This window comes from Pseudorca crassidens, chromosome 14, assembly GCF_039906515.1.
Source record: "Pseudorca crassidens isolate mPseCra1 chromosome 14, mPseCra1.hap1, whole genome shotgun sequence".
Lineage (NCBI taxonomy): Eukaryota > Metazoa > Chordata > Mammalia > Artiodactyla > Delphinidae > Pseudorca > Pseudorca crassidens.
The window spans coordinates 60587103-60611721 of record NC_090309.1 but is presented as its reverse complement, the minus strand read 5'-3'; the positions used below and the strand labels follow the sequence as shown (position 1 = coordinate 60611721).

The window sequence follows — 24619 nt, the reverse complement described above, 5'->3', positions numbered from 1 at the left end:
TAAACCAGTTCCCAAGAAGTCAGTTTTAAGATAGTGGAAAAATTGGTATCTATCACTTTACAGTGATATGCTCTGGTAGTTCTATTGCCTCATTTCCTGTTTTCCCCCCAAGCTTTTAGAAAATGCATTCACATAAATATTCTTCAATTCTGTATTGTTCATATTAATTTCATAGGCTGTGATTGATTATTTCCAATCCTGTCCCTTTTAGTTGAAGGGCAGTCAAGATCCTCTTCCAATTCTAATGCTTCTTTTTATATTCAGGAAACTCACCATTTAACAGATATAGCACCAACCGTAAATGCTAGGATACAGGGACACAGAAGGATAAAAAACATGGTCCATCCTTCAAGGAACCCATAATAAGTAAGTTGTCCCTTCCTTATTTCTTTAAAAGACATTCATATCGTTTTATTTGCATAATCGTTAAACTTGGCTTCTTACATAAATGAGTATCTAGTCCTACATCCTTGGAATAATTCTTACCATCAGGACTATCCTAAGGCTTATATTAAGGGGAAAAAAATATTAGATGGTTCCCAAAAGAAGTGGTTTGTGGTTTGGGTATAATTTGCTTAGTATTTGCATATGCCTATTTTGAAAAGACCTAGTGTTTCAAGTTAAAACACTAAGGCTATAAATGAGAGCAGATTTCTTGCTTCATGTTTGGCTGCCATAATTGATACCGATTCCAGAAACGTATAGCCAGAAGTGAGTCAACAGTTAAATGGAACAGAGAAGAGGAAAAAAAAAAAGTCTCAAGAACTCTTCTAAGACAGTAATAGCCCCCATCTGGAATTTTCCTCTCCTCTGTAAGAGCTTTTGCAGTTAGAGTGCAGTGTGGCTGGATGGAGCTCTGGTTTGCATGCTGCCGGCTGAGGGTCACTCCAAGTCCACCCCGTGCTCAGCTATTTCCCTTACTGGCCTTTGAGTTAGAGCATGGAAGACCCCCTGCCAGAATAGAAATGTTTAGACACAGAATATTATTGCTGAAAGGGATCTTACAGATCATTATACCACAGAGATTCCCAAGCCTTTTCAAGTGTGAGAACCCCTTTTCAATCTCAATGTTTTTTGGATTCCCATGTAGTAGGACTTAAACTTGTAGTATGCATGGATTGAGAAGGTATATAATGACAATATGCCACTATGAGTTCAATAATCATTTGCATGAATTTAAACTTCGTTAATCAGAACAGCAGTTACATAAATTTGAAACAAATAGCTATACCTGTATGAGTGAGACATATCATGTATTTCATCTATAGCCTACTAGGTATACAAATGGATTTGGAGATCCCATGAATTTGGAGGGCCCTGGGGACCTGCACCTTGGAAACCATTGATCTAATCCAGTCTCCTGTTTTAACAGATGAAGATAAATGTGGTTTATGGATATTAAGTGACTTTCTAAGGATACAGCTAGTTGGTGGCAGAGTCCAGTTCATTGACACCTTTTCCACTGTGCCTCAGCTGTCTTAAACTTATCTGAAATTATTATTCATCCAGATCAGCAGAGAGAGGTACTGTAAATGAACTAGCTCAGAGGAAACTATGATTGTGTACCACACACAGGAAAACATGCTCCTGTATATAACAATAACAAAACAGATCAATTAGACTAATTAATTAGTTTGTATATAGAATTAATTAGATTGTATGCAGTTAATTAGATTGTATATAGAATTCTTGCATAACTTGTCTCACTTGACAATTACATATTTCTTGAGGATTGTAAGGAAGTAGAGACCTGTGTTAGGTACTTTATAAACTGTGGAGTGAATATGAAAAATGTTGACTTTCTGGCCACAAATAATAACCCCTCTCAAAAAAAAATGCAGAGGAAGAATTAAAAACCTTAAATATTATGGGTTTTTGGCAATGAACGGGCACAAAAGTCAGCAAGAATGGACATCCTCAACTTCTGCCAAGTCAGGAGGAGCAGTTCTGGCTGCTGAGTTGAGAAGAGAAATGAGAAAAATCACCAGCCAAATAATACATTCTAATACTGGCAGACACAGGAGGGGGAGTGTGTCAGAGATATTAAAAAGCCATTCAGTGTGAGAATGATGCGATTCAGCTGGGGAAAGAAGAAAAGAACAATTGATATTTCCTGGATATTTATTAATGTTTAGATACAAGAGGTTGTACTGAGAGTCGCCAAGTCTTCAGCCTGTTTTCTCTGAGGGCTTGATACGACGTGAAAGATGCTGAACAGAGTGCGGTTCAGATCCATGCTCTCCCTGGGTGACCCATTTCTGCCAGTACTGCACTGGGTTAGAAAACTTCAGGGGTTTCCTAGACTAGCTTTAGGTCTCTTTTGATCTGGATGCCCCTTGGGAATCTGAGTTGGTTTTGATTCCTGTGAAAATTTGGGTCATTTGGGGGTAGATCTTGCCTGGTCCAATCATATCTTTTGTGTGGATATGGTAATAATGAGGGTCCATTCAGTTATATCCAATAGTGTCTCAAGAAGGTCAAGGCTACTTATCTAGTTATGCTGTGTATCTGTTTTCCATAGATAGAGGATCTATTTCATGAGCAAAGTTTGCCATCTTCATTCCAACCAAATGATCTGAAACTATGAGCTGCAAAAGGAATCTTAAGGGAAAATAGGGCTGAACGTGAGCAAATCCATTCTCACCACCGGAAGCTGTAATTCCACCTGCATTGTCTCTGGGGGACAGCCCATCTGACTGAGTACTTAGAGAAACAGAGTAGATATAACTGATATTGACAGAAAAGTTGTACAAACAGATCGTGATTAATTCTGTAGTCCTTACAGCTGAATATAACAAAACTGGGGTCCAGGGACTGTTGCTTTGCCTCCATGTTCTCTACCCGCTTGTTCCCGAGACTCTAGGTGTCAGAGGGAGGGAATGGCGTTTGCCATAGAGCAGAACCCTTCCTCTTCTGAGTAACTCGCCTGTTAGCGCTGCAGTGCTGGCAGCGGTCCTGAGAAGGGCTCTGCAACGTGGGCTGGTTAGCAGGAGCATTTTCACTGCAGGCAGGTTCCGTTGCCTTGGTGAAGTCCCCACGCATCTGAAGAGTGGCTCATCTGTTTCCGGCTGGGGATCGCTTGTGCTCACCCAGGCACCCATGAGAAACCTGGGAGACTGGTGAGCAGGTGCTGGCTGAACCGGGAACCTTTAAGAATCAGCCAACAAAATAGATAATTTTACTCAGTACAATTCCAGGAGGACTAAGTTTTGGAGGAAATGCTGTCAGAGAAGCGTTTTCAGTGTCAGGGGCCTAGGGCAGGAATGGTGAGTGGAGAAGGAGGAGGGAAGAGGAAGAACAGAACGAAGCAGTGAGGGGGTGAGTTGGGGGGTGAACGGGCTGAGAGATTCTTAGCACTCGGGTGGAGAGAGTTGTCTAAGAAAGATTTTAAGGATGTAGCCTTTATGATATGCTTGTAAAACCTCTCACCCTGCTGCTTCCTGAAAAATCACAGTAAACATCTACATTGTGCTCTTTCCAGTGTGGGCGTCGGACCCACCTTTGGCTATTGAGCCGTTGAAGTGTGGCTGGTCCGAACTGAGGTGCGCAGCAAGTGTAACATACGCACTGGATTTTTGGCGACTTAGTGTAGAAAAAAGAATGTAAAATATCTATTGCATTGATAATTTTTTACATTGAATACTTGTTGAAATGATAATATTTTTAGTATATTGGGTTAAAGTATATCATTAATGTTAATTTTACCTGTTTCTTTTTACTTAAAAAAATGTGTCTATTAGAACGCTTAAAACATAACGTGACTGATGTTCTATTTCTACTGGATAGCACTAATCTACATGATTCTTCAAAGCTACTGGAGTTAGATTTGTGTTTATTTTGGGTTGGTATGGGTGGTGCTACAGGGCTGTACAAGCAGACACTCACACCCTTGTCTGTTGATGGCCAAAACGGAAGAGAGGGTCAGACTTGATAAATCTCAGGCTCCAGAAGGAGCATTGGTCAGCAGGCTTTGGCAAGTACGTCTGAGTGCCGAGACCTGCAGACATTTGGAAAGATTCAGAGTCAGAGAAATATCTGGGAGAAATGGGGCCTGACTTAAATATATCGAAAGGAGACCAAGTTTTCCTACAAGAACAGAACTGGTATTAACAGAGAAACCTCAGAGGGCAAAGATGGGAAACAGCGGGGTTGGGAGAGAAGGTGCAGCCTTCTTTGCGAGTGTGTCATGCCTCAGTAAGACGGGAATAAAGACACAGACCTACTAGAGAATGGACTTGAGGACACGGGGAGGGGGAAGGATAAGCTGGGACAACGTGAGAAAGTGGCATGGACATATATACACTACCAAATATAAAATAGATAGCTAGTGGGAAGCAGCCGCATAGCACAGGGAGATCAGCTCTGTGCTTTGTGACCACCTAGAGGAGTGGGATAGGGAGGGTGGGAGGGAGATGCAAGTGGAAGGAGATATGGGGACATATGTATACGTATAGCTGATTCACTTTGTTATAAAGCAGAAACTAACACACCATTGTAAAGCAATTATACTCCAATAAAGATGTTTAAAAAAAAAACAAAAACAAGAATGCCTGATGCCTGGGAGGGAGGAGAAAGAGGAAAAGAAGAAAGGACGGAGGGGAGAGAGGAGAAGGAAGGAAATAGAACTGAATTGAGAAAAATAGCCACACAAGGCTAGATGTGGTTCGTGTGGTCCCTGATAGATCTTGTGAGTTTGAAACAGCTTGAGAAATGACCACTCCGCGGAGCAGAAATCCTCTGTAAAACCCCCACAAGTAAAGAAAAACAGGTTTCCTGAATGTTCAGTAGCAGCAGTCGTGCATCTATTTATTTGAGAAACGGCTTTGAAGCTGCCCCAATTCTTTGTTAAGACAAGACTGGGGAGAAAGGAGTATTTGCATAAGTGATGAGGTGAAAGGGCTGCTGGCGTCCTCAAGGTTGAATGCTTCCCAGGGATACATCCTTTAGCGCCCTCCATAGGAGGGCAGGGAGTCCCTGGCTGCATCCCTGGCACAGTGTTATTCTGTAGCGGTGTGGTGTGTATATATATCGCTCAACTATTTGGAGCGACTGGGCCCTTCAAGTAACCAGAATAACATCCTTCATTTCACTTCACGGCCAGCAAAGACACTCATTCCAAAGAGTTAGTAGAAACACGTAAAACCCTTCAGTGGAGTACAGCCTCTGCTCTGGGTCTGAACAAGTTCAGTCCAATTTCTCATCCCATAACTCCTGCGTCTATGGAGCCAGGCAGTTAAAATGAATGACCCGAGGCGCTGCAAGGGTCTGAAGTGCCTCACAAATCATCAGAGAAAGACTAAATTATGTCCTGAACTTACCAAAGCCAAAAAGTGAACTAATAATATATTTTAGAAACAGTTGCTCCAAGAGCTGAAACTGAAAACATGGTGATGTTTAACTCCAATTTAATGGGAACATCCAAGTAATTAAAAGGCCCCACTCTTAAAGCTTTCTGGTTGATTGAAGGTGCTTTGCATATTGGAAACAGGTATGAAAAGCTTTTATATGTTAAGGGTTCTCTGAGGCAAAATTGTTAACACTACCCACCTGGTGGACCACCTGCATCGGTTTAGCTAGAACTAGTTAGAAATGCAAATTCTCAGGGCCCACCCCCAAATCTGCATGTTATCAACATCTTTAGGGGATTCTAGGCACGCTGAAGTTTGAGAAGCACGGGCCTAGGGGACTAGTGTGTCTCTTGGAAAGGAAGGAACACCCTTTCCTTGAACAGGGCCTCTGGGGACCACAGGTAATCCTTATTTTATGTTCTAGGCACTGGGCTAAGAACTTTACACAACTTACCTCATTTTAGTCCTTCAGCAGTTCTAAGGAGGCAGTATTAGAATTAATGCCACTTTACAGATAAGGAAACTGAGATATAAAATCATTAAGCAATTTGCCCAAACCCACATGCCCTAAGTAGGAGAACCGGGATTTACATCTAGGCTGCCACTCTTTGGCAGGACGTGATTCAGTCTTTTTCACTTGGGTTTTCTTTTTTTTTTCTTTTTTTTTTTTGCGGTACACGGGCCTCTCACTGTTGCGGCCTCTCCCGTTGTGGAGCACAGGCTCCGGACACGCAGGCTCAGCAGCCATGGCTCACGGGCCCAGCTGCTCTGCGGCATGTGGGATCCTCCTGGACCGGGGCATGAACCCGCGTCCCCTGCATCGGCAGGCGGACCCCCAACCACTGCGCCATCAGGGAAGCCCTTCATTTGGGTTTTGAGCCATCTACAAGATGGGCAGATAGGGAGTTCTGTGGGTCCTGCCCACATGGGTTTGCTTTGTCCTTTCCAAAAAGCCTGGGATTTCCTGCTTAAAAGTCCCACAGAATCTAGATGGTGGAGTGACTTCCCCAGATCACATAGTTAATGGCATAATCCTGGCTGGAGTGCAGGCTCTCTGACCTTTCATCTCATATGTTACAATAAAAAAAAAAACAAAAAGCAAAACTGAGACCATAAAATTGAACTGAAATACCGTCTTTTAGGAATAATGTCTGTTAAATTTGGAGGTTTACTCCTACATGACTCAAGATAGCTCAAGGAAAGGGGACTTATTTAAAAGTGGGGGTGGAGGGAGTCAGTGACACCCCTCCTTTCACCCATCGCAGTCTCTTGAAGCACACGTTCTGTTTCTCTGTTCTCTTCCTCTCCCTTCTGCAGGCAAGGCTGTCTCCACCACTCCTCTGCTTATGGGTGAATGAAAATGGCCACCCCAGCCCTGATTGGACAACATCCTTCATTTCACACGTCAGCAATCATGTGAGCATGGTTTTGTGTCTCTTATTTCTAATTCTCCAGTCAGAGGATTCTAAGCTATTCACTGATCTCTCCTATTAATCAGCCAAGTCAAGTTGTTATTAAAATAAAGGCAAGAAGGCTACCCCTTTCAGTAGGGGCATGGGGGTAATTCCAAATAATGGATTGTAGAGTAGGCAACCCTGCCCAAATGTTCTACTACATTTAAAAAAAAAATAAGATCATACCTCTTGTAGCTTTTTTTTTTTTTTTTTACTATTTTGCCAAAACACTTCCCTGCCTATAAATAATATCGTACCTCCTCAGTTTTTGTGATGGTGATACAAACGGCATATCCACTGTGTATGGCTCTGCCCCGGTTTGCTCAACCAGTTGCTGTTGGTGGGTTTTCTTTCCTCCAGGTATTTGCCAATATAGTCAATGTTGTAATGAACAACTTTGTCATAAATCTTTGTGCCCAGTCTTAGTTCTTTTTTTAGGATAAATTCTTAAAAGGCAAAACTGCTATGTGAAGAAGTGTGGCCATTTTTAAGGCTTTAGAAAGAAATACATACCCCAGTTACCTTCTGGAAAAGCTGTCCCAGTTCAGACTCCTACCGGCAAGGGAGTAAACCTTCCCACAACCTCACCAGCACTGGGGATTATTCTTTTTTATCTTTGCCAATTTTATAGGTAAAAATTGAGCTCATTGTTCTTTTAATTTGTGTTCTGGCTGAGGTGGAGCAATTTTTTCACATGTTCACTGGCCTTTTGTATTTCTGGTTTTGCAACATATGTCTTTTGAAAACCTCAGCTGCGCTTTACACAGGAAAAAGATTTTGGCAGTTGTTATTAAATGTCTGCTTGTTCCTTATTCTAGTGGCGTCCTTTATTTGATTACCCCAACCTGAAGGTAAACCAGCATCGCGTTATTAGGATAATAGTATTTGAGTCTTCAAACAACATGTAAAGCTAAGCCTTTAGTTTATTACACTGTCCTTTATGAAGATGTTCTAGGAGAGGTGAATCGATCTTCCAAGCTATGTGATAAAATGTCTGAGACCAGAATACCTAGTTGGCTGAAATGGTGGGATAGGGGTAAAGTGAGAATATGAAAGATGTCAAAGCAGTTGGAGTTCTTAAGGGAAGAGAGTTTTTCATACTATCCTGATCTCTAAGGAGGGGGAGAGGAATCTGTATGGGAAGTTGACTGTTTCTTTTTCATCCTTGCTTTACATCCAGCATTGAAAGGATGGACCCCTATCTCCTGTTCAAGTTGAAGTGTGGGTAGTTTTGAGCCTCACAGTTACTTCCTGGGACTTTGAAAGTGATTCAGGATAGAAGACTCCCAAGAGATCAGATTGAGGTGACAGTAGGCTCATTGAGAATCACAGGTCAAGACATTCTGAGGAATGCGGGATGGTGGAGCTTGGCTACACGGGTCAGAGATGTCCTTCTGTATAGGCAGTCGCCTCTGGTTTGATTCGACAGGGTTTCCCAAGCTTCCCTCATGATAATGATCACCTGATGTATTCACTAAAAACAAACATTCCAGGCCCACTTATTCAGACTCTTCAGGCAAGGGCCTGATGATTCTACCATTAGAGAAATTTGGAAAACACAAATTCAGAGGTTCTGCGGGAAGGCCTTTTATAGCAGATAGCTTTTAGGATGTCCATTCAGCCTATATGATAGCCACCAATACAATACAATACAATTCCCTACCCCTAGGTCGGACCTTAGTACTCATGGTTGGGCTTTGTCATACCCATGTCCCTGGCTGCAAAAGAAGCCAGGCTGTGCCAGTCAGATTTTCTCTTTGTAAATTAAAAATGGTATTTAGAGGTAGCCAGTCTGTCTCTACAATTGCAATATGGAATCTCAAGAGCATGGGGCAGCTATATTCTGCCATGTGGATGAAGAAGCTGTTAAGATGGTATACAGGAAGACAGAAGAATGAAACACAGATGCCCTCTTGGCTTACAATAGCTTGACTTGCTTTCAATAACATGTATCTCTACTAAAACACTCTAATATAAAAAAAAATCATCTGCATGTAACTAAAACCTTTACCTTGAACATCAAGTGAAGTTAATGGGTCTTCTATTTTATTTTATTTTATTTTTTGAATTAATTATTTGAAAAATTTTGCATTTTATTTTATTTATTTTTTATACAGCAGGTTCTTATTAGCCATCAGTTTTATACACATCAGTGTATACATGTCAATCCCAATCGCCCAACTCATCACACCCCCACCCCCACCCCCCGCCACTTCCCCCCTTGGTATCCATACGTTTGTTCTCTACATCTGTGTCTCTATTTCTGCCTTGCAAACAGGTTCATCTGTACCATTTTTCTAGGTTCCACATATATGCGTTAATATACTATATTTGTTTTTCTCTCTCTGACTTACTTCACTCTGTATGACAGTCTCTAGATCCATCCACGTCTCTACAAATGACCCAATTTTGTTCCTTTTTATGGCTGAGTAATATTCCATTGTATATATGTACCACATCTTCTTTATCCATTCGTCTGTTGATGGGCATTTAGGTTGCTTCCATGACCTGGCTGTTGTAAATAGTGCTGCAATGAACACTGGGGTGCATGTGTCTTTTTGAATTATGGTTTTCTCTGGGTATATGCCCAGTAGTGGGATTGCTGGGTCATGTGGTAATTCTATTTTTAGTTTTTTAAGGAACCTCCATACTGTTCTCCATACTGGCTGTATCAATTTCCATTCCCACCAACCGTGCAAGAGGGTTCCCTTTTCTCCACATCCTCTCCAGCATTTGTTGTTTGTAGATTTTCTGATGATGCCCATTCTAACTGGTGTGAGGTGATACCTCATTGTAGTTTTGATTTGCATTTCTCTAATAATTAGTGATGTTGAGCAGCTTTTCATGTGCTTCTTAGCCATCTGTATGTCTTCTTTGGAGAAATGTCTATTTAGGTCTTCTGCCCATTTTTGGGTTGGGTTGTTTGTTTTCTTAATATTGACCTGCATGAGCTGTTTATATATTTTGGAGATTAATCCTTTGTCTGTGGATTCATTTGCAAATATTTTCTCCCATTCTGAGGGTTGTCTTTTTGTCTTGTTTATGGTTTCCTTTGCTGTGCAAAAGCTTTTAAGTTTCTTTAGGTCCCATTTGTTTATTTTTATTTCCATTACTCTAGGAGGTGGATCAAAAAAGATCTTGCTATGATTTATGTTAAAGAGTGTTCTTCTTATGTTTTCCTGTAAGAGTTTTATAGTGTCCAGTCTTACATTTAGGCCTCTAATCCATTTTGAGTTTATTTTTGTGTATGGTGTTAGGGAGTGTTATAATTTCATTCTTTTACATGTAGCTGTCCAGTTTTCCCAGCACCACTTATTGAAGAGACTGTCTTTTCTCCATTGTATATCCTTGCCTCCTTTGTCATAGATTAGTTGACCATAGGTGTGTGGGTTTACCTCTGGGCTTTCTATCTTGTTCCATTGATCTATGTTTCTATTTTTGTTCCAGTACCATATTGTCTTGATTACTGTAGCTTTGTAGTGTAGTCTGAAGTTAGGGAGTCTGATTCCTCCAGCTCTGCTTTTTTCCCTCAAGACTGCTTTGGCTATTCGGGGTCTTTTGTGTCTCCATACAAATTTTAAGATTTTTTGTTCTAGTTCTGTAAAAAATGCCATTGGTAATTTGATAGGGATTGCATTGAATCTGTAGATTGCTTTGGGTAGTATAGTCATTTTCACAATGTTGATTCTTCCAATCCAAGAACATGGTATATCTCTCCATCTGTTGGTATCATTTTTAATTTCTTTCATCAGTGTCTTATAGTTTTCTGCATACAGGTCTTTTGTCTCCCTAGGTAGGTTTATTCCTAGGTATTTGATTCTTTTTGTTGCAGTGGTAAATGGAAGTGTTTCCTTAATTTCTCTTTCAGATTTTTCATCATTAGTGTATAGGAATGCAAGAGATTTCTGTGCATTAATTTTGTATCCTGCAACTTTACCAAATTCATTGACTAGCTGTAGTAGTTTTCTGGTGGCATCTTTAGGATTCTCTATGTATAGTATCATGTCATCTGCAAACAGTGACAGTTTTACTTCTTCTTTTCCAATTTGGCTTCCTTTTATTTCTTTTTCTTCTCTGATTGCCGTGGCTAGGACTTCTAAAACAATGTTGAATAATAGTGGTGAGAGTGGACATCCTTGTCTTGTTCCTGATCTTAGAGGAAATGCTTTCAGTTTTTCAGCATTGAGAATGATGTTTGCTGTGGGTTTGTCGTATATGGCCTTTATTATGTTGAGGTAGGTTCCCTCTATGCCCACTTTCTGGAGAGTTTTTATCATAAATGGGTGTTGAATATTGTCAAAAGCTTTTTCTGCATCTATTGAGATGATCATATGGTTTTTATTCTTCACTTTGTTAATAATGGTGTATCACATTGATTGATTTGCATATGTTGAAGAATCCTTGCATCCCTGGGATAAATCCCACTTGATCATGGTGTATGATCCTTTTAATGTGTTGTTGGATTCTGTTTGCTAGTATTTTGTTGAGGATTTTTGCATCTATATTCATCATGATACTGGTCTGTAATTTTCTTTTTTTGTAGTATCTTTTTCTGGTTTTGGTGTCAGGGTGATGGTGGCCTCATAGAATGAGTTTGAGAGTGTTCTTTCCTCTGAAATTTTTTGGAAGAGTTTGAGAAGGATGGGTGTTAGCTCTTCTGTAAATGTTTCATAGAATTCACCTGTGAGGCCATCTGGTCCTAGACTTCTGTTTGTTGGAAGATTTTTAACCACAGTTTCAATTTCATGACTTGTGATTGGCCTGTTCATATTTTCTATTTCTTCCTGGTTCAGTCTTGGGAAGTTATACCTTTCTAAGAATTTGTCCATTTCTTCCAGGTTGTCCATTTTATTGGCATAGAGTTGCTTGTAGTAGTCTCTTAGGATGCTTTGTATTTCTGCAGTGTCTGTTGTAACTTCTTTTTCATTTTTAATTTTATTGATATGAATCCTCTCCCTTTTTTTCTTGCCGAGTCTGGCTAATGGTTTATCAATTTTGTTTATCTTCTCAAAGAACTAGCTTTTAGTTCTATTGATCTTTGCTATTGTTTTCTTAGTTTCCATTTCATTTATTTCTGCTCTGATCTTTATGATTTCTTTCCTTCTGCTAACTTTGGGTTTTGTTTGTTCTTTCTCTAGATCCTTTAGGTGTAAGGTTAGATTGTTTATTTGAGATTTTTTTGTTTCTTGATGTAGGCTTGTATAGCTATAAACTTCCCTCTTAGAACTGCTTTTGCTGCATCCCATAGGCTTGGGATTGTCGTGTTTTCATTTGTCTCTAGGTATTTTTTGATTTCCTCTTTGATTTCTTCAGTGATCTCTTGGTTATTTAGTGACGTATTGTTTAGCCTCCATGTGTTTGTGTTTTTTACGTTTTTTCCCCTCTAATTCATTTCTAATCTCATAGTATTGTGGTCAGAAAAGATGCTTGAAATGATTTCAATTTTCTTAAATGTACTGAGGCTTGATTTCGGACCCAAGATATGTTCTATCCTGGAGAATGTTCCATGCGCACTTGAGAAGAAAGTGTAAACTGCTGTTTTTGGATGGAATGTCCTATAAATATCAATTAAATCTATCTGATCTATTGTGTCATTTAAAGCTTCTGTTTCCTTATTTATTTTCATTTTGGATGATCTGTCCATTGGTGTAAGTAAGGTGTTAAAGTCGCCCACAATTATTGTGTTACTGTTGATTTCCTCTTTTATAGCTGTTAGCAGTTGCCTTATGTTGAGGTGCTCCTATGTTGGGTGCATATATATTTTTAATTGTTATATCTTCTTCTTGGATTGATCCCTTGATCATTATGTAGTGTCCTTCCTTGTCTCTTGTAACATTCTTTATTTTACAGTCTATTTTATCTGATATGAGTATTGCTACTCCAGTTTTCTTTTGATTTCCATATGCATGGGATATCTTTTTCCATCCCGTCACTTTCAGTCTGTATGTGTCCCTAGGTCTGAAGTGGGTCTCTTGTAGACAGCAATATATATGGGTCTTATTTTTGTATCCATTCAGCAAGCCTGTGTCTTTTGTTTGGAGCATTTAATCCATTCACGTTTAAGGTGATTATCGATATGTATGTTCCTATGACCATTTTCTTAATTGTTTTGGGTTTGTTTTTGTAGGTCCTTTTCTTCTCTTGTGTTTCCCACTTAGAGAAGTTCCTTTAGCATTTGTTGTAGAGCTGGTTTGGTGGTGCTGAATTCTCTTAGCTTTTGCTTGTCTGTAAAGCTTTTGATTTCTCCATAGAATCTGAATGAGATCCTTGCTGGGTAGAGTAATCTTTGTTGTAGGTTCTTCCATTTCATCACTTTAAGTATATCATGCCACTCCCTCTGGCTTGTAGAGTTTCTACTGAGAAATCAGCTATTAACCTTATGGGAGTTCCCTTATATGTTATTTGTCATTTTTCCCTTGCTGCTTTCAATAATTATTCTTTGTCTTTAATTTTTGGCAATTTGATTACTATGTGTCTCAGTGTGTTTCTCCTTGGATTTATCCTGTATGGGACTCTCTGTGCTTCCTGGACTTGATTAACTATTTCCTTTCCCATATTAGGGAAGTTTTCAACTATAATCTCTTCAAATATTTTCTCGGGTCCTTTCTCTCTCTCTTCTTCTTCTGGGACCCCTATAATGCGAACGTTGTTGCATTTAATGTTGTCCCAGAGGTCTCTTAGGCTGTCTTCATTTCTTTTCATTCTTTTTTCTTTATTCTCTTCCACAGCAGTGAATTCCACCATTCCGTCTTCCAGGTCACTTATCTGTTCTTCTGCCTCAGTTATTCTGCTATTGATTCCTTTTAGTGTAGTTTTCATTTCAGTTATTGTATTGTTCATCTCTGTTTGTTTGTTCTTTAATTCTTCTGGGTCTTTGTTCAACATTTCTTGCATCTTCTCGATCTTTGCCTCCATTCTTTTTCTGAGGTCCTGGGTCATCTTCAGTATCATTATTCTGAATTCTTTTTCTGGAAGGTTGCTTATCTCCACTTCATTTAGTTGTCTTTCTGGGGTTTTATCTTGTTCCTTCATCTGGTACATAGCCTTCTGCCTTTTCATGTTGTCTATCTCTCTGTGAATGTGGTTTTCGTTCCACAGGCTGCAGGATTGTAGTTCTTCTTGCTTCTGCTGTCTGCCCTCTGGTGGATGAGGCTATCTAAGAGGATTGTGCACGTTTCCTGATGGGACAGACTCTGAGTCTTCTATTTTAAAAATGAAAATTATTCTGGAAAGATTAGGGCTATCAAAAATACATAATTTAATGTAAATTACTTTAACCAGATTACTGCAAACTCTGGCAACAGGAGTGTTATTTTTAGGGAAGAGGGTGGGGAGTGGGCCATGAAGGTGATGTGAGGAGAGGCAAAATAGGTGAAGAGTCACAGCAATGGTTTTAGAGACTAACAAGGGAGCATGGAGCCTGGATATGGTCATTTCTATGTGGTGTTTACACATTTTCCCCTTGTGCTGGAGAGTGTGCAGGTATTTCCAATCTAGGCTGATCTAACCACCAGTGTGAATGTCAGGTGGCATTTAGGACCTGTCAGTTTCAGTTTTTGCTGCTGTAAATAATACCTGGTTAGGATTCTCGAACTGAAGATTAAAAACATGAGTGGGTTATTTGAAGACAACACAGTGTGCTTAGTAGAGTTGATTTAGTGTTCATTCAACCAGTCAACTCATTACACAGGTAGTTATGTTTAGCTCTTTCTCATCACACAAGGGCAAGACAAATTTTTCCTCCCTAACTCTCAGGGCTGAGTGCATATCTCTTCTGGGTGTCTTGATCCATTTTTCCCTTTTGTTCATGATTAAAGGTCTATGGACTCCTTCAGGAAGTTGTCTCAGAATTCCATTAGCATCACAGTTTCTAGACTTTCCTACCAGGTTAGTAACTTGTTTAAAGCTCACCTTCTGGTTCCTGAGATTTCTCTTTTGCTTTCTGCACATTTGGTCCTCATCCATTCTACTATCTCCTGTTTTTCCCACTATTTTCCTATTTTTCTTTCATGTGTGTAGCTGGAAGGGGAGCTCCATATCTCCCAGGAAGGCTTGCTGTTGAAGAGGGAAATATCTGACTTCCCAGGAGCTTAAGGTTCTTCATATTCTTTTAAAACAAGCCCCAACATGGGACTTCCCGGGCGGTCCAGTGGTTAAGGCTCTGCGCTTCCACTGCAGGGGCCGGTGGGGCAGGGTGTGGGTTTAATCCCTGGTCAGGGAATTAAGATCCTGCATGCCAGTGGTGTGGCTGAAAAGAAAAGGAAAAAAAACAAAAAAACGCAACCCATGGAAGGAGGAAAAGCCACTGAGCTTTGAAGACATTGGCAAACCTTTCAGGATCTGAGGCACTGCTGCCTTTAACCCTTTATTGCCACATCAGTGATTCATTTTGTTGTTTTAAGGACCTCCCTTCCTTTGCTAGGGAGGTACTTTTGCATTTCACTCTAAGTTCCCCAGAAAGCTACAAATGTGAGCTTAATCTAGGTTGTTTGATGCAATTACAATTTTATCTGATGGTCTGGGTGATACGTTTAGAAAAGCAGTATCTGAGGGCTGGTCCTGGAGGTCCAGTTCTAGGTCCCTGGCTGAGTTCACAAGGAAAACACATCGCAAGGAGGACATATCTGATCTCTGGGAGCCAAAAGGACCCTAAGGTTACATTCTGCCTGAGAATGGCTGGCTATGGCTCCCTGATGCTCTTCAGCTGTGGGCTGGGAAGGCATACTAGAATGAAGCTAAGAAAATCTGTGCTTTCTTGAGAGCTTCTTTTTTTAAAATTTTTTTTAAAAATTAAAAAAAAAATTTAATTGAAGTATAGTTGGTTTACAATATTGTGTTAGTTTCTGGTGTACAGTAAGGTGATTCAGTTTTATATGTGTGTGTGTGTGTGTGTATATATATATATGTATATTCTTTTTCAGATTCTTTTCCATTATAGGTTATTACAAGATACTGAATATGGTTCCCTGTGCTATACAGTAGGACCTTTTTGTTTATCTGTTTTATATACAGTAGTGTGTATCTGTTAATCCCAAGCTCCTAATTTATCCCTCCCCCACTTCCCCTCTGGTAACCATAAGCTTGTTTTCTATGTCTGTGAGTCTGTTTCTGTTTTGTAAATAAGGTCATTTGTATCTTTTTTAGATTCCACACATAAGAGATATCCTATGACCTTTGTCTTGACACCTTCTTAAGGAAGGGGTGTAACAATATGGAGATTTGCATGTGTAATAAATTTTTATTAACTCTTATGTCAGTTTTCAGAGTACTTTGCAAATGCGAACTCCCAGCTCTCACTGTGCATGATTTTTCTCATTTATGGCTGGGCAAACAGAAGCATAAAGAGCAGCAATGACTGGTCTGAGATCACCGAGTTAGTGAAATAGGCAGAGCTCATAGACTAATTATCTCTTACTGCACCTCTTGCCCAGCCAGTCACCCTCACCCTTAGTCTTCCCTGACAGCTGCCATCCACAGCTCCTTAGGAAAAGGGAAATTCAAGCACAGATGAAGGAAAAGGAAATTGTTTCAGTCCAGTGTTCTCTTAACATTTAATTCAAACCTGTGCTGTTGGACTAGCAGCCCCCATGTGATTTAACATAGTGACGATTAAGTCTAAAGAGAAAAGCATATGTACAGTAAACTAACACTGATGCATTTTGGGGGAGAGAACTGCTGACTCGCGAAATACACATTTATTTCCACCACGTGGCTGTAGTGACTGCTATTTGTTTCTTTCTGTTCACTCAGGGATTAAATTGAGTTTAAGCAGCCTGGAACAGTTTGATGCCTTCTCCTTTCAGCCATGGCAAGTGCCAGGTGGCTCGCCTCTAGAATCTGACATCCTGTTGGTGAGGATAACGACCCACAACTGAGACCCTTTGGCTTTCTTTAGGCCCGTCTACGAGAAATAAATCAGAATGATGCAGAGCTAAGAGCGTGAACTTCGGCCACAAATGGTCTTAGGTTCGAATTCTGTCAGTAATGGTGTGACTGGGTCCTCTGTGAGAATTGTCTTTCAGGTCATGATTAAATAGCATATGATAGGTGGGTAATAATAATGATAGTAGTAATAGTAATTGTTATTAAAGCAGCCACCATTAAATGAGTACTTACTACACACCAACCACTGTGCTAAGTGGTCTCAATCTTGACAACAGCAATAGGAAACGGGTACTGCTAATAAATGTATACTTAATGTCAGTTGCTCTTTTCCTTGACTGAGTAGGTATTTACTGAGCATTGGATACATGCAGACATCATACTAGGTGTTGGTGATGTAGCATTAAATGGGTCGTGATACCACCTCTCGAGGAGTTCTTGTACTCTTGGGGGAATGGGGAAGAAGACAAAGGAAATATGAAATGATAAGGACTATCAGGGGGTATGATGGGAGCAAATGGAGGGGAGAATATGAAACAAAGTAGGAGTTAGGGAAGGTTGAACCCTCAGGGTTCTGTGGCTCAGGAGATTGCTGGACTGCTAAGGTCATGGACTTCTGAGTTCAAGTCCAACGCCCTCTACTAATCCTTCCCTCCTAGATGAGCGTCATCACTAAGACAAGACTCTGGGAAGCTTCTTCCCAAGGAAAGGATTACTTTAAGGAAAAAAAAAACAAGAACCTTTATTGTGAAAGTTTTCAAATTCACAAAAACAGAGAGAACAGAATAATAGACTCTTTTACTCATCCTCCACATTCAGTAATCATCAACATTTTGCCACATAAGCTACATGCAAAGGACATTTTTACTGGGGGGCTCTGCGGGTGATTCCGAAGAGACTATATAAATCCTTTGTCCATTTCCCCTTGTCCTATATCCATAAACTGGATCTTCTCTCCTCCCTCCGTTGTGAAGACACCGCTTGATTCTAACAGGAGAGTGAGCGTCGGGCCTGTGATCCAACCTCCATCACTGCTGGAGTAGAACAGCCCCACATATATGCTGGAATAGCATCTCCTTTTAAGCAAAGACAGGATTATTATTGCAGTAGTCAGATTTGCATTTTGCACATACGCACTTTTTTTTAAACATCAGTCATAATGCCTGGTTTGGTGAACAATGCCTTAATCATCACATGGTCGGTGTAGTAAGACCATCTTTAGCAAATGGATTGGACACAATAGACATCTTGGTTAAGATGCTAGACCTCACTGGGTGACTATTGTCACCCACATCTATTATGTGGCAATCATCTGGTGAATGCTAGATCTGACTGTGAAAATAGATTTGCACTTTGTCTTTTTTTTTCCCTCCTTATTCTTCATCAGTCCCAGCCCCTGGAAAGGAGTCTGTCTCAGGCAGCATGCTCTGAGTAGCGATTTTGAAGGCAGGGGAAAGAAAAAACCAAAAACCAAAAATGAGTGCTTAGACTACTAACCCATGGAATTTATTTTGCGGTGCATATTTTCGATTACAAAAGAACTGATTGAGCTTATGAAACAAGACTAAGTCATATCTGGAAGGGAAATTCTCTCTAGCATTCAGTAAAGAGATTGATTGGGTTTACCAAAGTTAGAAGAAGGCTGCTTTTGTTAAAAAGGAAGTGATTAGGTACAGGGGAAATCATTTTGGATTGTCAGATAAGAGTCTTAATTTCAACTCCCAGGTTCTGCTTTGATGAACCAGGCTATATTGGGCAAGGCACCTCACACCTCTGGTCTCAGTTTCCTTATCTGTAAAATACAGGTAAGGGTTTAATGATCTTCTTAGTCTCTGATATTTTGGGACTTTAAGAGGGTTTAATGCAATGCAGTGGTTAAAAGCAAGTCTTTAGGAGTTGGATAAAGCTGGGTTTCAGGCCTATGTCAGCTGCCTGTTAGCTGTGTGATCTTAAAAAATTCACTTAACCTTTCTGTTCTCCATCTTCACAGTCTGTAAAACTAGTACAGTAGTAATAGTTCAGCCAAGAACTATTAGATCAAATGTGTTGTGCTTCACATAGTTCCTGGCACATTTAAACTCAATAAATGGGATTTCTTCCTATTATGTGCTCTTGTTACCTAAATAATCAGAGATCCAGGAAGAAAAACAAAGCCCTCAACAAAATTTTACTGGAAAATGAAGCAAGATCCCTGTCCCCAGCTAGCAATATTTTCACAAGGACTTTGCTCTGATCCAGTCCTAGCATGCGTGAAGATGCCTTATGAGCTCAGTGCCGTGTCTGTGGTTCATTTCTAATTTCATTCATTTAAACAACCAGCCAGCATTCACCCAGTGCCCTCTAGGTTCTTGAGATCCTACTGGCCTTGAGGATGAAAAGGCAAATGTACCGTCTTCCCTGCTATCACGGGGCTTACAGTAGAGAGGGCAGAGGTAGACCTAAGCAATATTATCGCATTACTTTCTTCACCAGCTCTTTCTTTCTTTGTGCTTTCTGGAAATTCTTTCAGATTTGGAACTCAGAGGCCGATGCCCATTTTAAGTTTGCCTTAAAGTCAGATTTCTCTGTGATCTGAAGTTCAGATGCCTCACTGGGTATCTTCTCAAACCACATAACTTCAGATTCTCTGTGTTGAAGTCTGTTATCGGTTCAATTCTTCTCCTTCTAAAAAGAGTTAAGAATATTTGAAACAAACTGGGAAAGTGTGCAGATGTTTGTACAGCTATTTGAAACAAACAAGCAAACAAAACGAGAAGAGTGAGCAGCCCGGTTCCACTTTAAAAAATAATAACCTTAGTTAACTTCTGCTGGGTCCTCTTTATAATATAAACAGGCAGTGCTCGAAGCAATTTGTATATAATCATTTATTAATCCTCACAACAGCCGTGGTAAATAGATTCGAGGATAATTCCCATTTTGCTGGTGAGAAAAACTGAGGGACAGGCAGGTTGAGTCAGTTGCTAGTCAGACAACTAGTATGTGGCTAAATTGGGATTTAATCTTACCGTCTGACCCCAGAACGAGGCACATATCCAGTGGTTTCTGAATGGCACGAGCTACTTGTAATAATTTTCTATTGTTTTATTAAATATCGAGCTCAAGAAAATTAAATCACAGGGGACTGCAAATATAATTCAAACTTTTATTAAATGTCAGAATATCAGATAGTTGGATGTACTTTACTTCTGGGCAATGATCCCGGTTTGAAGCATATATTTAAGTATTTGCTGCTGTGATTATTGTGTTGATTTATAGTGGCAAATCAGATTACACAGTGAGGAGGATTAAGTTACTGACACACACTTTGGGGAGGACACCTTTTGATCTTGGTTTGGGAGTTCAGATGTTCCCTTATAAGGAGCAGGCCTTCTCCTTGTCTATTTCCTTTGAACTATCTGCTCTATGGAGAGAGTTGTCATTTAACTTGAACTTGGGAGTTCTGAAAGGGACATTTATTCTTTTTCCTTCTGCAAGATGCATGCCACCAGAAATAAATGCTCTTGGTTTGTAAGTTTAGAGCTGCTATCATAACCACTTTTTGTTTAGTTTGGAAAACTCCAATCTGCTACCTACTCCATCTTTTTTTTTCTTCCTAAAAGTTCTTTCAAACATAATTCTTTTAGTGGAATAAAAGATTTTTTTTCTGCCTTAATGTACTATAAATAGTCATCTTTTTTTTTTAAATTGGGGTATAGTTGCTTTACAATGTTGTGTTTCTGCTGTACAACGAAGTGAATCAGCGCTATGTATAACTATATCCCCTCCCTCTTGGACCTCCCTCCCCACCCCCCATCCCACCCCTCTAGGTCACCACAGAGCACCGAGCTGAGCTCCCTGTGCTATACAGCAGGTTCCCACCAGCTATCTACTTTACACATGGTAATGGATATATGTCAGTCCCAATCTCCCAATTCATCTCCCGTCTCCTTCCCCCAACCCATGTCCACATGTCTGTTCTCTACGTCTGTGTCTCTATTCCTGCAAATAGGTTCATCTGTGCCATTTTTCTAGATTCCACATATATGCGTTAATATACGATATTCGTTTTTCTCTTTCTGACTCACTTCACTCTGTATGACAGACTCTAGGTCCATCCATGTCTCTACAAATGACCCAGTTTCGTTCCTTTTTATGGCTAATATTCCATATTATATATATGTACCACATCTTCTTTATCCATTCATCTGTCAGTGGACACTTAGGTTGCTTCCATGTCTTGGCTATTGTAAATAGAGCTGCAATGACCATTGTGGTACATGACGTTTTTTTTTTTTTTGCTGATTCACTTTTTTTTTTAACATCTTTATTGGAGTATAATTGCTTTACAATGGTGTGTTAGTTTCTGCTTTATAAGAAAGTGAATCAGCTATACATATACATATATCCCCATATCTCTTTCCTCTTGTGTCTCCCTCCCTCCCACCCTCCCTATCCCACCCCTCTAGGTGGTCACAAAGCACAGAGCTGATCTCCCTGTGCTATGCGGCTGCTTCCCACTAGCTATCTATTTTACATTTGGTAGTGTATATATGTCCATGCCACTCTCTCACTTCATCCCAGCTTAACCTTCCCCCTCCCTGTGTCCTCAAGTCCATTCTCTACATCTGCTTCTTTATTCCTGTCCTGCTCCTAGGTTCATCAGAACCATTTTTTTTTTACATTCCATATATATGTGTTAGCATACGGTATTTGTTTTTCTCTTTCTGACTTACTTCACTCTGTATGACAGACTCTAGGTCCATCCACCTCACTACAAATAACTCCATTTCTTTTTATGGCTGAGTAATACTCCATTGTGTATATGTGCCACATCTTCTTTATCCATTCATCTGTCGATGGACACTTAGGTTGCTTCCATGACCTGGCTGTTGTAAATAGAGCTGCAGTGAACATTGTGGTACATGACTCTTTTTGAATTTTGGTTTTCTCAGTAGTGGGATTGCTGGATCCTATGGTAGCTCTACTTCTAGTTTTTTAAAGAACCTCCATACTGTTCTCCATAGTGGCTGTATCAATTTCCATGCCCACCAGCAGTGCAAGAGGGTTCCCTTTTTCCACGCCCTCTCCAGCGTTTATTGTTTGTAGATTTTTGATGATGGCCATTCTGACCGGTGTGAGGGGATACCTCATTGTAGTTTGATTTGCATTTCTCTAATGATTAGTGATGTGAGCATCTTTCCATGTGCCTCTTGGTCACCTGTATGTCTTCTTTGGAGAAATGTCTATTTAGGTGTTCTGCCCATTTTTTGATTGGGCTGTTGGGTTTTTGCTACTGAGCTGCACGAGCTGCTTGTATATCTTGGAGATCAATCCTTTGCCAGTTGCTTCGTTTACAAATATTTTCCCCCATTCTGAGGGTTGTCTTTTACAGCTACACGTAAGAGAATGCAGTGAGAACACTCCCTAAACCACACACAAAGATAAACTCAGAATGGATTAGAGGCCTAAATGTAAGGCCCGACGCTGTCAAACTCTTAGAGGAAAACAGGCAGAACACTCTACGACATAAATCCCAGCAGGATCTTTTTTGACCCACCTCCTAGAGTAATGGAAATAAAACCCAAAATAAACAAATGGGACCTAAAGAAACTGCAATAGTCATCTTTTAAGTCTGTATCTCCTCCAAGAAGCATCTAGATCACTTGCTTCTTGGACCGTCTTTATTCCTCTGACTTCACCCTCCATAACTCCTGAAAGCTGGCCTTAAAAATGGCCCTAATTCCAACTTCCTTTCCACCTCAGTTCCAGAATCAATCCTGGCAGGAAGTGTATCAGTCTCACCTCTGGGATTAGTTCACATTCCCGGCCTGGGCACCCAGCGACACGGTGGGCCCCATGCTCTTCCTCGTCACCCAATCCTGACAGCAGCCTCTTACCTGACATTGCAGTTGAGCCTGCCCTCAGACTCTCTTGCTACTGTGTTCCTCCCTTTGGGCTGAAACTCTGCATATCCACAAACTGTGAACTGCGCCTGACCTCATTATGCCCTTGGATAATTATGCCTCGAGACTGAGTCTGACTCTCTCCGCCCAGAGCCGAGGGCAAAGCATAAGCTGGGAATGCTGGGCTGAACGCTCTGGTTGCCTGTGGGGGCAGTTATAGGAGTGAGTGCCGAGGATAGGCTCAAGGGGCCGTGATGCCCGAGATTCTAGAAAAGGAGTTGAAGCATCACTAAACGAAGAAGGAGAAACATCATGAGCTTAGAGTTGAAGGGGTACATTATTGTACAAAAAAACAGGTGGACAGAGGTGCCCAGACTGAAACTGGGGCTGAAATGAACGGTTGGCTAGCACAGAGGCCAGGCAGGGCACTAGGTGAGGGATGGTGGTAGAAAGGACGAGTCCTGTGGGCCCTGTGACCCTTTTGTATGGCAGGCAGTGTACCTGTCAGGATGGGCTCAGGACCTTCAATTGTGCAGCTGGCCCGGCGTGTACTCTGGTTCAGGACGCCCATTCCTGCCTGCTCTTGGCTGCCAAGGCCTCAGCAAGCCTCCTGCCTGCCTGAGTCTGGGCTCTGTCCCATTTTCAGTTTAATAGAATTGATGTTACTCAGCGCTCCCAGGACACATGGCATTGCCCTGTTTGGCTCTGGTCCTGATTTCAACAGAAGGGGAAAAGAAAAGAGGGCTGCCAACAAGGCCATTTCCTTCAACTCTAAGTCCCACTGTGCCCCCGGCTTCTTATGAGTGACAAGCCTGAAGGATTCTGAGTAGCATTTTTCAATTAAAGTGTTTCATTTTATGTTTGTCTATCATAGAACATAAATAGTGGAGGGAAGAGATCATCTCTAATTAAAGTCAGCAAGTGTTTATCAAATGTCTATTAGTTGTTGGTCTTACTTGTGTCCCTAACCTTGTTATAAAAGTCACAGAGGCAAAAATGATATAAAATATGGTTCTAGACTTCAGGGGCTTACCCAGAAATCATTATGAATTAAAGTCTTTAATGTATATAGAAGTATAACTACTATCACAATATGATTTATGGGTTTAGATATACCATGACTCAAATTATACCAACCAAAAAGAAACCACACAGAGAAACTTTGTTGTAATCTTGCTTTCTAGCACCAGTCTCTAAAGGAATTCTAACTTTAAGCCCCAAAGTTCCAAGAGTCCCTTTGTTATAACTAGTAATAAAATCTCTCTCTCTCTCTCTCTCTCTCTCTCACACACACACACACACACACACACACACACACACACACTTCCACCTTGCAATGTTACTAGCAAGTCAGATCAGCCATAACGCTGGCCAGTGAATAGCTCCTGGCTGGCTGGCTGATCAGCCCATACATTGTTTGGCAAATTGGATCAAGCCACAGAAAAGTAGCCTCAGATAAAGTGAGCGATTTAACATAATTTACTTTCTCATAGTGGGAGGCTCTGTTTAATTTTCACACCCCTGTGTCTGATGTCTTTTCATGAAATATAGTAGTCTACTTCTCAAAACTTCCCTGCTGGTGAAAAGCATGCATTTATTTTTTAAAATACATTCTTAATTTCTGGTCCATAGGAATAAACCATGCCTCTGGGATAGAAATGCATTGCATGGATACACTTTGTGAAGGTAAACACACAGAGGCATCCTACTTTCTGTTAATTAACGATAGGGATGCCAAGTTTTTATAGGAAACCAATTTTGCTTTTAAACACCAGGGAGATCTTTGAGCGTAAGAAACATTTCAATTTAGGAAAACTGTAGCATGCCCCAAAGTCCAAATGTAGCAGGTGAATTACAGTTGGTATAGAAAATTAGATGCATCAGGAATTGTTCCATGAATGTTCAGTAAATACAACTGGACCACTGAAGGCATTTTCTCAAAGCTGAAGACAACTCCAAAAGTTGGGATTTGTTCCAGCATTTTCCCAAGAGTTGGAGTTCACATGCATGGACTGGGACTGTGGGAGCTGAGAAAGGCCATAGTAGTGAACAG

At 40.6% G+C, this 24619-nt stretch overlaps 1 protein-coding gene across 2 annotated transcripts in view; it reads left to right on the top strand.

Moving 5' to 3' along the window:
* The window catches only part of TMEM178A (transmembrane protein 178A), a 248029-nt gene that overhangs the window by 154930 nt on the left and 68480 nt on the right, over positions 1–24619 (top strand). Inside the window, exons 1-2 of one of the 2 annotated variants that reach the window (XM_067703196.1) lie at positions 3117–3318; positions 6666–6764. The gene's annotated coding sequence lies outside the window, so the exon portion shown is untranslated. Of the gene's footprint in view, positions 1–3116; positions 3319–6665; positions 6765–24619 lie in introns of those variants that run through there. The other variant, XM_067703195.1, reaches the window with a different exon arrangement.